The sequence below is a fragment of the Alosa pseudoharengus genome, unplaced genomic scaffold (genome assembly GCF_046254945.1).
Source record: "Alosa pseudoharengus isolate Yale_2024_CS ecotype anadromous, Long Island Sound unplaced genomic scaffold, YU_APseudo_1.1 YU_APseudo_1.1_scf_4, whole genome shotgun sequence".
Taxonomy (NCBI): domain Eukaryota; kingdom Metazoa; phylum Chordata; class Actinopteri; order Clupeiformes; family Clupeidae; genus Alosa; species Alosa pseudoharengus.
In genome coordinates, this window is record NW_027468774.1 from 14,328,813 (window position 1) to 14,345,122 (window position 16,310).

The window sequence follows — 16,310 nt, forward strand, 5'->3', positions numbered from 1 at the left end:
GATTTGATTTTAAGTCCACAAGAAAGAGTTGGGTCATTCCACAGACACCGGAAGGAAAATGTTTCCACTTAGAGAGCGACCGGACAATACAAATCATTTTAAGTCCTTACTAGAAGTAGTTTATTATACAATACGATATGGACGGTTAGAAGAGTTTCAATTGCATAGGAGGGAGGGGGAGAGAGTAGCGAGCTAGCTCTCTGTTTTGTTTGAACGTCAACAGAAGTGACGTTGACCAACATAGCTTAGAGCTTAAAGAATTCTTTAAAGCAGCTGTGTGAAATCCTATAGGCTTTCAGTTGTCTTGAACGCAGCCACAGGGCACTTTTCTACTGACAATAGAAATACACTTTTCTAATGTATTTAATACAGAGGCCACACATGGTACAGCGTACTATTACAAGAGAGCCGGCCTGCTGCTAGCAGGTTTGCATGCTAATTTCAGTGTATATCTGGACAACACAGAGCACTACGTCATAACAGTGGCATCTTCACATTCTGTTGTTATATAGGTATTTTTTAATGTTTTATATTAAAAATGACTCTACAGTACATAGCACCTTTAAGGAATCACTACTCCAGACACCAGTAGAACAAAATATCCTGCATATCGTAACAGGCCTGAAAGTTTAGATCTGTTCAGCTACACAAACTTTACCAGCCAAACTCTTGCTGCATATCAACATAATAGCCAGGGAATTGTTTCCGCACTCCTGGCGTTTACAGTGTGCAATTAACTGATGTGCCCAGAGGCGAGAGACATCCTAATTATTTGTCTGGGATGAAAAGCTAAATCTCATTAGCGTGCAGTGACTGTTCCACTTAGAGTCCCCTGTGTTAATAAGAACATTTTAGACAGGTAAGTCCATCTCCCCCTAAACGTGATTAATTAATACTCATGTGGAGACATGCAGCCAGTACTTGCTTATAGGGTATGATCAGAGAAGAAAGTTCTGCTGATTAATATTTCACGGAAAGTGAGACCCCCCCCCCCCCCCCCCTTAATGTTTATAAAAAGTCTGATAAAATGTGTTATGTCAGTTGGAGACAACCAGAATTTGTTTTAAATGGTAAATATGAAATATTGTCAATTTGCCTTACATATTAGATGTTACACAGTTTATTAGTACGCCAATGAGCTGTCATATACTTAGAGGTTGGAGACCATTTGCTGCTGGGCAAATTCATGCTTTCAAGCCATCTATATTTTGTTGATGAAGCCAAGAAGCTTATGTCAAGTCTGTTTTCAAAAGCATGTGTTGTCAAACAGGCGTGTGAGGGTGTGCTAATAAGTGTAAGACAACTTACTTACTTGTCACAAATTCTGTTTCATGGACTTAGAGAGATAGAGAGAGTGAGAGAGAGAGAGAGAGAGAGAGAGAGAGAGAGAGAGCGTGTCCGTGAGAGCATAAGAAAATTAAAAGGAAATGAAGGAAAGGACATTTGCACTCATCACTAAAAATGTGTGTTCTATAGGGTCCACAGTCAGCAGGGAGTCTGAGACTAGTTTGCCACTGAACACTGGCCCATGTATGTGCAGGGCCGAAGGCTTTGTGGTAGTACTACAATCTGCTGTACTGACAACTGCACACACCCACTCTCTTTATGCATCCCCTGTTCCTCCCAATGCAGCCACCACCCACCCACTGTATGCATTCAGCCTGCAGTGAGTTCCTATCAAACGGTCTTATGCAAATGCTCAATCAAAGGCATGGGCTCCGCTGAAATTGTTTGTTTGCATATCCAGTCAACCTTTCTGTGTAATGATCCTCAAATCAAAAATGAAAAGGGCACAGACAAGGGGAAAAAAGCAAGGAGTTATGCTATGAAAAAGAATAGCACAACAAATTCCAGAGCCGGACAATAACGGAGTACATTTACTTGAGTACAGTACTTGAGTACAATTTTGAGGGATCTGTACTTTACTCGCTGATTGGGACAGCCTATCAGCAATCACCTTCAGCTTTCCGCCAAAGTCAACTCCATGGTCAGATTTAGATAAGAGACGAAACCATGGACGAAACAATGGATGAAGACGCAGCAGGTCCATCCCGGGAATGTGCCAACCTGTGGCCCCACCTCGCCAGACTATTTCAATTTTCTGAACAAGTTAATGATAGTTTTCGCTTCAAGTGTTTCAATTACAAAATAGTATTTTGTATTTGAAATACGTATTTTAAATACATTTATTAGAAATACTGCCCATCCCTGGCAACATTGTAAAAAGAAGAAAATGACTTGATTTTACTTGCAATTCATTTTACATTCTCCAAGGTATTAACATTAACATTTTATGAACATTTCATAACTCTATGTAGGATGTTTCTGTACATAAATGTAAGCACTGTGGCAGTAGTAATGCAATATTTAGAAAATGTAGGCTACTCTTGTACTCTTGATACTCAAGTACTTTTAAAAACAATCTGACTGTTGTACTTTTAATTGTACTTGAGTAAAATTTAGCAAAGGGTATCTGTACTTTTACTCAAGTAATGAAGCTGTGTACTCTGTCCGCCTCTGACAAATTCATAGAATAGTATTTGTTCTGGTTAAACTCTAGAAATACACCCACAATACTTTTATTGGTTACACTTTACTTGATAGTATCGACATAAGAGTGGCATGACACTGTCATGAACATGTCATAAACAAGTCATAAATGGATTAGGATTAGGGTTAGAGGTTAGGGTTAGGGTTCATGTGTTCATGACAGTGTCATGTCACTCTTATGTCGATACTGTCAAGTAAAGTGTTACCCTTTTATTTGCCCCTCATGAGACAATAAATCAAATGTATCATGCAAAGTATGGAAAAAAGAACTTGCTAAGCCCCAGTCTGGTTAGGGTTAGGGTTAAAAGTGTTTACTTCTGTCTGTTGCTGTCTCTGCTTTCACACCTTACATGTTATCATTATTGGCAGACAGCTATGCAGAGCTTTTGGATATCGCACATGGATGGAGAATAGAATAATAGGCCTGCATCTCTGAGGGAGGATGCTCAAAGGACAGTCTTTGAATGCGGGTTTCTTTGAAGATTATCGATCCCTTTTTTTGCATGACTGCTGATGCACCTACTCCCCTTTGTTAGGACTTTGTGTTAAGACAGACATTTTTCCTGAAGTGTTTTTTTTTTCTGGTGACCTGGTGTTTTGTGCAGATAACAATATTGCTCTTGGACTTGTCGAGTGAATGTCGAGGGACACGCTGGTGTGTTAAAAGCTGCCACAACATTTTAGCATCTCTCCAACCTCATTTCCAGCCTAGCAGTTGGTACAGTGGCTGTCAATGCCAGCTTTCACATTCACACTTTCTGTGCATTATTTGTTTTTCAAAAGGTTAGATTTCAACATGTTCCACCATTACCAGTGTTGTACACCGATTAGTTATAGGCTGGACATTAATACAGTAACCTTACAGTAATATTTTGATAATACTTCATCAATACACAACATATATGGATTTTCATGCTGTATGTTTGGCCAACACTTTGCTGGTTACACAATATTACAAAGCCTATACTGTACAAACAATAACACGGATTTTCTTTCTCATTATTTTCTTGAGGTACCTGGTGTAAGGGTTAATTATATATTCATTGTATTCATTCATTTAGGTAGAACTATACATTGGCTGGTAAGTAAAACTAGCCTGGTCCTACCAGACTCTCGTAATGTACAGCCACTTTCCATTGCCAAGCGTTAACTTCCTTGAAGGCGAGTACTCTGTTGAAGTTTAAAACTATTGGATCTGCCCAGAGCCACTCTGGATCTGCCATAACCAATCGCTAACGTTTGGTTGTGACGTATGTCTGGCTCAAACTAGCGCACATCCTCAATGTCATCGTTCTCAGCCACTCCCTCTGTTCGCTGATTGGACCTGCATATTTTTGCAGGAGAAAACCCACGAATATATTGCAGACCCAGATGACGTACTGAAGGGAAATGAAAATTGAGCGGAAGTACGTAGGAGACGGAGTCAGGCTAAAGTAAGACTGGCCACGCTCCTGTTTCTCACAATCGCAACAGTCTGAATAGCAAGATAGTAGCCTGGGTGCCATTCCGAACTTAGTCCCGCCCACAACATTTGAGGTCGGGAAGTTCGGTCTGGCATTGCTCCATTGTGGAGCAAGTATGCTCGCCCTAGATCGGGCGGACCAATCAAATTGGGCTTTACGATGATGGACAGGTGAGCAACAGCGCCTGGTCATCACGTCATCTGAGCACACTTAGATTTAGGCTAGTGACAATGGCCCCAATTTTTTAGATACCCCTACCGGAGGTAGAACTAAACCCAACAATGTTTTTCCTCATCTCTAAGGTCTCCCATATATGAAATGGATTCTTGGCTAAAAATATTTTACTGCTAAGATTGTTAAATTAACAGATATTGTTATACACCCTAAAACCAAAAAAGGACTAAAATATAGCCTGTCCGTATTGGAGTTAAGGCATATAAATTAGTGCAGATCAATCACACAAGCTCTGAGACCTTTGAAACTTGGCATGTTTATAGTCAGGAAGTTATTTTACCTACTAGAAAAGACTGTATGTGAATATCTTGATGTATGGAATGAGTAGAGACATGTAAACATACACCTAAAATAAGCGGACATGCAAAAAAATAATATCTATGCAGAATGTTTTCATTTACTTTGTGGCTGCTTTGCCAGGGATTATCATAGAAACACATATGATGGCTTGTTGGAAAGGTGGGGTTGTACTGAAACCAACAATACCAAATATGTAAATATAGTATGACGAATTAGGGTGTTCTGCCACTCAATGTATGAGGTGTCCAAAATGAAAGAAAACGGAACACTGGCAAAATACAGTCTAAAGTCCAAATCACATTATCAGTGGTGAGAAGAATGTTGACAAATTCATTGTTACTGCAAGGTAAGTTACATAAGGCAAGTGCTGCTCTATATTTACATTTAATAATGATACATTTCATATGTCCCAGTATTAAACAATTCATATGAAACACAGATCCAATTGAATCAGGTTAACATTGGGATGGAACACCTTTATTAAAATATTTATATTCACTTGAATTTTGTTTTGGTCATGTCATTACTGAATAATGGAAAATAATATTGTTAGCTTTTGTCTGTCCTGACCAGCAGTGGACAGTAGAGCCTACACTGCTTAAGAAAAAAGATCCCTATGTCCAAAACCCCACAGTAGAAGGCCTCCAGCGCATACTTACCCTTGCTCAGCAGAGAGTGAGATGGTGATGTCCATAAAACTCTGGCTCCATATACAGATGATATTTCCTCCAAAATTAAAGTTTCATATCATGTACAGTGAACTACTGCAGTAAGACAAATATCAGTGAGCAGCAGCAAGTTGCAAATGTTGAGAGTGAGAGCACATCTGCACCAAGAAGGCTGAGTAGGGCTGATACAACATAATTTCAAATACAGAGAGATTGTTTTATTTGTGGGAAGGCCAGCTCTAGATCAGAACTTCTGACAGCCATTTCGACTGGTACAGGCCCAATGTAAATTATAGGCCAAGTATACTTGCGTATACAAGGAATTTGGTCTCTGCATTTATCCCATCCGTGAATTAGTGAACACACAGAGCACACAGTGAACACAATGAGGTAAAGCACACACTAACCCAAAGCAGTGAGCTGCTTTACTACAGCAGCGCTCGGGGAGCAGTGAGGGGTTAGGTGCCTTGCTCAAGGGCACCGTGGATGTGGGCATGGGAGAGCAGTGCTCAATCACTTCTCCCGCTCAACCACTTTTTTTCCTTCTGGGTCGGGGATCGAACCGGTAACTCTTCGGTTACATGCCCAAACCCCTAACCAGTAGGCCATGGCTGTCCCCAGAACCAGAGACGAGGTCCTTCGGGCAGCTTCTGAAAGATGTACATCTTCAAATTCTTTCATGCCCAGATCTCTTTGCATATGATGCCAAATACCATAAAATGTGCCTTGCACACTACATATCTAAACGAAATATAACAGCAGCCATAGAAAAGAATCAAAAAAGCAGACCAATGTCTATAACAAAGCCTTTATTAAGCTCACTGAAGACATTGATAAAACAGTATTGTCCAAAGATATGAAAGTGAGGACTCAATTCTTCGACTGATAGCTATGACAACATACTAAAAACCATTGCTGAACAAGAAGGTGTGTCCATAGTTCAACACAAGAAATATAGATCCTGGAAACTAAAGGAAAAGCTGATACAGCACAAAGACAGGCTTGCATTGGTTCCACGTCCAAGACAGTCAGATCTGATCGGCTCAGATAGTATGACCATATTGTGCACTGAGGGAAGCTGCTAAACTCACAGACATAAAATCCAAGTATTACACAGGGCTGCAGACATATTGAGGAAGAGCATGGATCAGGTAGAGTATGACAGTGAGTAATATGTCAGCAGTGACTGTCTATTATGTTTCCAATGCAGCAAATATGTACCCAACATCCTGTATGACTTTGTGAACTGATATGTTGATTAACATGTCCACAGAGATTACCAAACATGTGATGATGACCTAACCTGACTCTCGCCAGATGAATTTCGTTCCACCTAGCTCCACTCACATCCATCTGGGATCGATTCCATTGAGAGTGATTTCAGCACGAGATTGTATGGTAGAGCCAATCAGGACGCAGGGCGGGAGTTTCATAGATGTGCCCTAGCGTAGAAGCGACTGTGAGACTGTTCTCAGCGTCACGGGTTGGCTTCGATGTGAGTGGTTGAAGTAGCACGTCAATAGATGACGGACAAGTGGCTTATCCAATCTTATGCAAGGATTTTTTAATAAGGCCCAGCCTTCTGAAGCACCACTCCAATGGATCGATCCCAGATGGATGAGTGGAGCTAGGTGGAACGAAATGCATCTAGCGAGAGTCAGGTTAATGATGACCCAGCTTCAAAGGAGAATCTGTGTGTTATCGCAATTTGTCATGATCTCATTGAACAGAGCTGTCACATCCATACGCCAATCACACTGGGACTTCCCATTTTGATACATCATGAGTTTGGTAGTAAGACAGTCATCAATGAGCTCAGTGCAATGGGGTACTGTGTTTCCTATACAGAAGTCAGGCACTTGTCACATCTGTTGCAGCAGACCAGATATCAAGGACAGAGAGTGGTGTCTACATCCCAACTGGCCTCACTGGAGTTGCTGAACATGGAATTTTTGATGCAGCCATCAGCAACTTTGACCAAAATGAATGAATTCCACGTTCAGCGTCTTAAGTGAGAACAGTTGGGATGTAGACACCACTGTCCTTGATCTATATTTCTTGTGCTGACACACCTTCTTGCTCAGCAATGGTCTTTAGTATGTTCTCATAGCTATCAGTGAACGAGTTGAGAGTCCTCACTTTCATACCTTTGGACAATGTCTTCAGTGAGCTTAATAAAGGCTTTGTTATAGACACTGTTTTTTTTATTCTTTTCTATGGCTTCTGCTATATTTCATTTAGATATGTAGTGTGCAAGGCATTTTATGGTATTTGGTATCGTATGCAAAGAGATTTGGGCATGAAAGAATTCAAAGTTGTACATCTTCATCATCTTTGGTTTTGACTCTGAAGAAGACGCATGGGCGTCGAAACGTTAGTCAGTTTGCACTAATAAAAATTACTTTAAGCATTGAGTGCTCCGGTTCTGCTCCTTGGCTCTTGTTAGACCTTGGATCTCCCTTTTTATCTTCATCAAGCCTTTCAGAAGCTGCCTGAAGGACCTTGTCTCTGGTACTTGCGCCTGTTCCGTTCCAGTTGAAATTGCTGTCAGAGGTTCTGGTTTAGAGCTGGCCTTCCCACAAATGAAACAATCTCTCCGTATTTGAAATTATGTTGTATCAGCCCTACTCAGCCTTCTTGGTGCAGATGTGCTCTCACTCTCAACATTTGCAACTTGCTGCTGCTCACTGATTTTTGTCTTACTGCAGTAGTTCGCTCTACATGATACATGATATGAAACTTTATCATCTGTATATGGAGCCAGAGTTTTATGGACATCACCATCTCTCTCTCTGCTGAGCAAGGGTAAGTATGCGTTGGAGGCCTTCTACTGTGTGGTTTTGGACATAGGGATCTTTTTTCTTGCCCTTTTCAAAATGTTTTCCACAAATGATACAAAGCTTTGGATCCAATGTCTGTAAGACATTCTCCATAATTCAAGAGACTAGTGAAAAGGAAAAATGATATACATTTCAGATATTTCATTGAAATGCAAATCAAGTTGAATTACACATGCAACATTAGTCAGAGGACTAAGTACTTTCTTAGCTAGGGAAAGTAGTTTCTACAACTAACTGTTTAGCTACTTAGGGGTGAAGTAAGCAGTGTAGGCTCTACTGTCCACTGCTGGTCTGGACAGACAAAAGCTAACAATATTATTTTCCATTATTCAGTAATGACTTGACCAAAACAAAATTCAAGTGAATGTAAATATTTTGTTTCATTCCAATGTTAACCTGATTCAATTGGATCTGTGTTTCATATGAAATGTATCATTATTAAATGTAGATATAGATCAGCACTTACCTTGCAGTAACAATGTGTTCTGTTTTCTTTCATTTTGGACACCTCATACATTGAGTGACAGAACACCCTAATTTGTCATACTATATTAACATATTTGGTATTGTTGGATTCAGTACAACCCCACCTTTCCAACAAGCCATCATATGTGTTTCTATGATAATCCCTGGCAAAGCAGCCACAAAGTAAATGAAAACATTCTGCATAGATATTCATTTTTTGCATGTCCGCTTATTTTAGGTGTATGTTTACATGTCTCTACTCATTCCATACATCAAGATATTCACACCCAGTCTTTTCTAGTAGGTAAAGCAACTTCCTGACTATAAACATGCAAAGTTTCAAAGGTCTCAGAGCTTGTGTAATTGATCTGCACTAATTTATATGCCTTAACTCCAATACGGACAGGCTATATTTTAGTCCTTTTTTGGTTTTGGGGTGTATAACAATATCTGTTAATTTAACAATCTTAGCAGTAAAATATTTTTAGCCAAGAATCCATTTCATATATGAGAGACCTTAGAGATGAGGAAAAACATTGTTGGGTTTAGTTCTACCTCCGGTATGGGTATCTCAAAAACTAAAGTCCTTTCTGACCAGCCTAATTAGGCTTATGTTTGAAACAAAAACGCTGTGTCTAGAAGGATATGGCTTTTAAGACCCCATATGGAAAATGCATATTATTTAATGAGGTTTTATCACTGAAAACGATTATTTCTGAAAACGTTGGCCAAAGTTGAGATGTGGGAAAACTCGTGGTTTCACTTTCATCAAAGGAAAACAGCACTGTTGCATTGCGACATGTTTCCTCGTTCGTTTGAAATCTCTGATTGACCACCTGTTCGAGGGATTTGCTACAGCCTTTCCCAGCTGTTTAACATGTTTGTAGTTCAACAAAATTATTTTTAAAAACGGAGGGGGATTTAGGCTATCAGTTTTTTCCTAATAGCCTATCCTACTACGTATCATTTTGATTTCGCTAATGAGTGTTGCAGGCTAGGAGTTATTGACGGCACTAACTTTTATAAAAGACCAGAAAACAATGTTAAGGCATTTGTGGAGAAGAAGGATGATTCGTGTGTTTTCTTCCTACACCTCACGGTAAGCTATTCATATTATAGATTTATTGACAATAAATTGTTTTCCTGTCGGTATGGATCAGTTCTGTATAATACTAGAGACCCTGCCTAAAAAAAACAACAAAAACAAAACAACTAGAAAGCCGGACTAAAGGCACAACAAAACAACCAAAACTGGAGAGCCAGCCAGGTCATGCAGCTGCTCGTCGACAGAGCAGGGAGAGCAGCCAGCCAAGGCTCTGCAAATGAACCACAGTCAGAAGAAGAAACCATCACAGCATTTTTTCCCCCCACTGATATGTGTTATTTTATGTATTGAAAGAACTATTGCAGAGTAAGCGAGGATTTATGTTCCCTGATGTGACTACAACCAGTTTGCCCAAAAAGATGGACCATTATGAGAATTACTGGCCTATTTTCCAGCCCAACTGAGCATTGTAGCCGTCAGGTGCTTGTGGCTCTAAAGTAGCCTACCTTTTTTCCCTTTCGGCCCCTGAGAAATGTTTTTGTTCAGTTTATGCCGCAGTGAGTGAGAGTTGAGTGTTTGCGCTGGCAAGAGGGAGGTGCAGGACTTGCTGGCGTTTCATCAGGGCCAGGAAGGTTGATGGCTGAGCTACAACTCTAAATCATAGCGAGGTGCGGAGAGTAATGCTGTCAGTGCACCAGCCCTGCCACTACTCCAGACCATCTCACACAGCGTTACAGGATCCCAGCAAAGACACATAAAGAACTTTACCTCTTGTGACTTACAATGAACAGATGCTTTTGGCATGCATCACCTTCGCTAACTATCTGTAGGAGTAAGCATGGCGGCATGATATGACAGGAAAAAGTACAGGTTAAATCACGTCATGTCATATCTTTTCAGGTCATGTGTTTGGGTAGGACTTTTATTGATGCCTTATTGTCACACCACACTCTATAGTCTAGTCTAGGTTCTCACATAATTTAAACTAATTTGCATATTTGTTCAGTCTCTGCATGCATTGCATCCCACACATAAACACAATAGTAATCATGAGCTAAAATGGTTGAAAAGCAGAGAACCCTGGGGTGTAAATGAGGCTGTATTTCACTGCTAAATCTTCCTAGTTAGACACCCCAAAAGCTCACAGGAGAGGGGGGAAATACATGAATAAATATAACACAATTTGATTTTGACTTACAAACTGAGTCAAATTATATATATTTATAATACCATGATTATGAACATGTCGTATTTGTTTTTCAATGGCTAAAAACATTACCCTGAGAACTGTGGTAGCCTCCTAACTGGGTGCGAGCACTAAAACAGAAAGACTGGTGGGGGGCTCCATGGTGAGATATAACTCACATTATGAATTCCCAATTAGTTATGTCGTCACCATGATCAAAAAGTAACTTAACCCAAAAGTGTGAAATTCAGTTAAATGTTGAAGAAGTATTTAAGCCATAGAGAACTTTATAGTTGTTGGAGAAATATAAAAATATATATCTGCTTGCTTATGTTCTGATTTAGTTTTAAGTGTTAACACTGCTCTACACTGCCTTAGAATAAATAAGTATTTTGTTAATTAATCAAGTTTAGTTCACATGCATCCTTATGATGCTGTTTTAGTTCAGTTGTATCCTTACGGTACTGTTTTGATTAATCTGATGTTTTGACCCACAAATATGAATCTTCTGTTCTGTCATTTTGACTCTTAAGTTTAGTTATAAATCTGATGTTCTGTTTATTATTGTGTCTGCGAACATGAACCTTGTGTTCTCTTTATCGTTCCGCTTTTTGCCAATATCTAGACATTTCTAATATCCCGAGTTGCCCGAGTGAAAGTTTAAAACCAACCACAGAGGAACGGAAAGAAGCTCATGTCACAATCCTGGAATGTTTTTTTTTTGTTTGTTTGTTTGTTTGTTTTGACCATATGTTAACTGTCACTCCCTGATTGTATGATATAAAAGAAACTTGTCTGTCAGAACATGTCAGAGTTTGGGTACGAACCATTGCTTTGTCTCATTCTCTGTCTTTGCAAAGATAATACAATTATATTGTTCTTTTGGATCCCTGGCTCCTGTCTTTTTTGCGTCTAAGCGTACAAAATTATCTAACAATAGTTAATGACTTTAAGGCTGGCCATGTATTTGTAACAGCAGAGACCCTAAAAAAGTATTGAAGTGCTCTGGTTTCATGGTGGGGAAATCTATCAAACTTACATGTACATGTTCTGGAAACACCAGTGAATAACTGACATGGTAAAAAGGAAAAAATGCACGCACATCCCGATCTAATCCTGGGTGCTGGACAAAACACTTACGAAAACACGTCTGATGAAGGGCTTGAGTTGGCCCGAAACGTCACGGTAAATAAACTTTAACTTGGGAGCATATACTGGTGTTGCAGACTTTTTCCCCCTCTCTCATAATAACTGACATGGTGCCTCAAGGGCTCAGCATTTTCAGTATTGGCCCTGCCTGACATTTTTTGGCTAATATTAACACCTAGCCTCTCTCTCTTGAACGTTTTGTGCATTTCTTCTGTCAGTAGTGGAGACGAGACTGCACACAGTTTGACCTCGGGCACAGGCCTGCTGGCATTCATAGTCTCTTCCATTTTGGCGTCATTGGCACACTTCACCATATACAGTGTACCCCGCATCACTCTCCTGAGGAGGTCTGCGGTCCAGCCACTCATCTAAACGCTGGATACGGGTTGACCTTTCTCCAGTGAGCAGTGCCTCCTGCAAGGTCACGCAGTTTTGAGTTTTGTGCCATGTGCACCTGAGTAGAACTGGGTGCAAAAAATGTGTCACTTTAGAGATCGTGCTATACAGTGAGAGCTGCTGGGCAATGCCAGAGCAAAAGTGTCCTGAGATGTCACAGTATATAACAGTTTGGTCAAACTATTTTTTTCATTTCTGTTGGGATGGGGGGCATTCCACGAATCATGATGAATGACCATATCTCAGGACATCCCCACTCAAACACTTTACCACTACACTCTTTCATTTTGCATTGAACTGACGCAGACGTTCGAGCAGAAAGTGAGAAAGCAGCGATTTAGCTTCACATTTGACAGTTATTGAGTGAGAAAATGGAGTAAATGGAGTACGGTAAATGTTCAGGTTAACAACATGAGGACAAGCGAGTAAATCATTTTATTTATAATTATACCCACCTCTTATTTTACCACTACACCCCTGGCCATAGGCTAGTTTATTCCCTTCCTGTACATTTATTTAAGGAATGCTTCTGAATATGGTGGGAGAACTTTGACAGAATAGCCCATGTCATCTCTAACAAGTGACTCCTCCTTATCTGTTATCATGAGGCACCGCATCACAATCGCTTCTGGAAAGGGTTGTTGGCCAAGTTCAGTCATAATCTTGGTAGTTAGAACTGTCTTTCAGGGATTTCGGTGTTTGTAGAAATTGAAGTTTCAACGATCACCCTACATGCCTACCTGAACACCATCCAACTGAAGATTTTAATTTCATTTTCATTCATTTTGTCTCCATTACAGCAGGTGTAACAACGGAGATTGCAGTGGTGGTCAGACAAAATGTTGTCCACATTATCCACTCATTTGCTACACCATAAAGTGCAGTACTGTACATACTAGGCAAATAAATCAGTTAGCATGCTCACTCAGAGACTTATAATGCACTAGCCTGTAGTGAATGAATGACATTTTTAACACAAATGCCACCACACGTGAGCAGAGTCTGTAATATGAAACTATTGGCACATACACTTTCTTACATTTACAACAATTACTATGCATGATGTACAGTGCAACCGGAAAGTTTTCAGGCCCTTTGAAGTTTTCCACATTTTGTTATGTTTCCGACTCATCTTAAAATGGATTCAATAAAAAAATGTCTCATCAATCTACACACAATACTCCAATACTCCAGAAAAAGCAGGTGTTTGGAGTGTTTTGTATAATTTATAAAAGATAAAAGACTGAAACATCCCATTTATGTAAATATTCACACCCTTTGTTATGACGCTTGCAATTGAGCTCTGGTGAATCCTACTTCTATCAATGGTCCTTGAGATGCTTCTATAACTTGATTTGAGTCTAGACATTATTCCTTCTGGACGTTATTAGGAGAAGCACACATCTGTCTACATAAGGTCTCACAGTTGATGGTCAGAGTGAAAAGCAAGCCACAAAGTCGAGAGAATTGTCTGTAGATGTACAAGACAGGATTGTGTCAAGACACAGATCTGGGAGAGGATAAAAGAACATTCTCCTGCATTGAAAGTGCCCAAGAGCACAGTAGTCTCCATCATTCTCGAATGGAAACGTTTGGAATAACCAACAGTCTTCCTAGATCTGGCCACTCAGCCAAGCTCCATAGATTTCCATAGTGGATGTGTAGGAATAATTTGACCCTCAGTTGCGTGCCGCATGACCTCATTGATAATGTTGACAGTTGGCACTACTGTGGTTTAAATGATGGAACTTACTATTTTCCACTGATCTACAATGCTTTCCAGACAGCTCTCAGAGGGTTGTTGTTTGAGAGAAAGTGTTGTCCTATCATGATGGTTCAGCAATCACTTTTGAGTCATGTTTTCATTTCATTTCATTGTATAAGGGACCTACATAATTTATAAACTGTAAAAGAAATGCTGTGCTGAATTCACGTGCAACTGATCTCCACATTACACTTATGTATGTTATTGTATGTAAATTATGTTTTCTATTGTTTTACTTTTAGAAGGGGGGTATATTTTTCAAGGAAATTTGTGTTGCAAGGTGTCCTTCCACCAGCTGTTTTAAACTGTATTTGAATGGCAGTAGCATATGGGAAAACTGCAAGTGCATGGTCGCTGTAATTTTTCAATCGACTTTGCTCCCAGCAAATCACTCATGTGACAGAAGCCTCACTGCTTGGCCTCCTATGGGGGATTCTGGGCAGGTGGCATTCCATCAGACCAGGTAACCACATTTCAATGCATTGCACTATGGTTAGACCAGCAGTGGAGAATTTGTCATTGTTAAAGGTGACGTCAGATTAATGCAAAGGTCACATGATGTCTTTGTGGCCTAATATGATTCGTCTTTCACAAAGGTGTTTACACTGTTGCTGCGTTGTGCATGATTGAGTCCACGCTTTAGTCTCAGTTAGTGATGATGGCCATTATTATTCATGCATCATTTATGGAACACAGCTGTCATCTGGAATGTCAACAATGTGGGCAAGAATGGAAGACAAAAGTGTTTTTAATGTGTCCAGATTTGAATAGCGATTGTCAAATATTGTCACAACAATTTGATTGAGTAAAATGTGATGTTCTTCTTCTGGTCCTGTCCATCCTGCCATCCTGTTAGGATACAAGAAATGCTGCTCTCTGATTGGCTGACAGGGGGCTATTCATTCTGTATATTGTAACTACTATGAAGTAGCCTGGTATCACCAGTGTCACTCACTTTGTCAAGAGAGTCTGTACTCCCTGTTTCCGACCTTAGCATCGTAATGGACATAGACTTTGTGTTAAATGTGAAATCACTGGTCTAGTCTTACCAATCACATTGATCAGGGATTCCTAACATCACTTTCTACTTCACCTAACCTTTACAAACTGAGAATGAACTGCATGGGCAGTCAGGAAACAATGTATTTACCTTTGCTGTATAGGTTTGCACATTATTCCGACTGATTTTTTTTTTATGTTTGCAGGCATTGCTACTACAGTACCTAACCATTGGCACTTTCAATTTGTTCAATCATGTCTGATGAAGGGCTGGGGCCCGAAACGTCACATGTGGTGATATAGCCTACCAATAAAATAACGCTAAGGAGCAGATTCTGGTGTGCAGACTCAACGTTCTTCTACTTGCTGGAACTAACATCACCCCCTCTCATTGATTGGCCTACGCCCACCTCCCTGGTGGATGAGGGAAATGTAAACTAGACTAATATTTCAAAAGATCCGTTTAGATGCACACTTTTTTTTCCGTTGGATTGAAATTATTCAGATTGAAGACTTAACTGTTTACATGACACAATAAATTAATTTGATCAGGTGTTTATATACACATAAACATATTTAATTGTAATAATTGTGTGGCATGCATATTTCATTCCTTTTGGTGCAGGGTTTCAAATCCACTTAAAATACAAATCTATCGTCTGTTCAGCGCAGTTGAAGCGACAGCATGCAGCTAACATGTTTATACTGGATGTAAGGAGGAGGCTAGCACAAAAACCTGCCTTTTTGGTGTTGTTGATGGTGCCGTCTCAGAAAATAATCATATGCTATTTTGGTTTTAGGTCTTAGTAGGCAGTGTCATAATTGGAAAGGCAAATGCAAAGTCGTTAAAGGCAAGTCTCACCACTTGGCTGGTATCTTGGTAACAGCTTCGGGCAGTTATTTTGGGCAACTATTTTTCTATTATACATTACATAAAAACCACATCAGGTTAATCTGTGTTTAAATCTGAATTGAACATTATAAATACTTCACCCCCAAAATAAGCCGTTTTACAGGGGAACCAACATGACACACCAAATATTATTATATGCCATGTATATTATTACATGATTATAGCAAGAGAAAGGAAAGATGTTGAGCTCTGGTTTTAACATCATGGACAAAAAGATTTAGAGGGCTTCTCTCAAGACAAACAGAAGCCTACTTGAGGGCCACATACAGTATGGAAGAACCATTGTGCCATTATCAGTGTGAATACATTACATCTGAGGATAAAAGCAACATCTGTT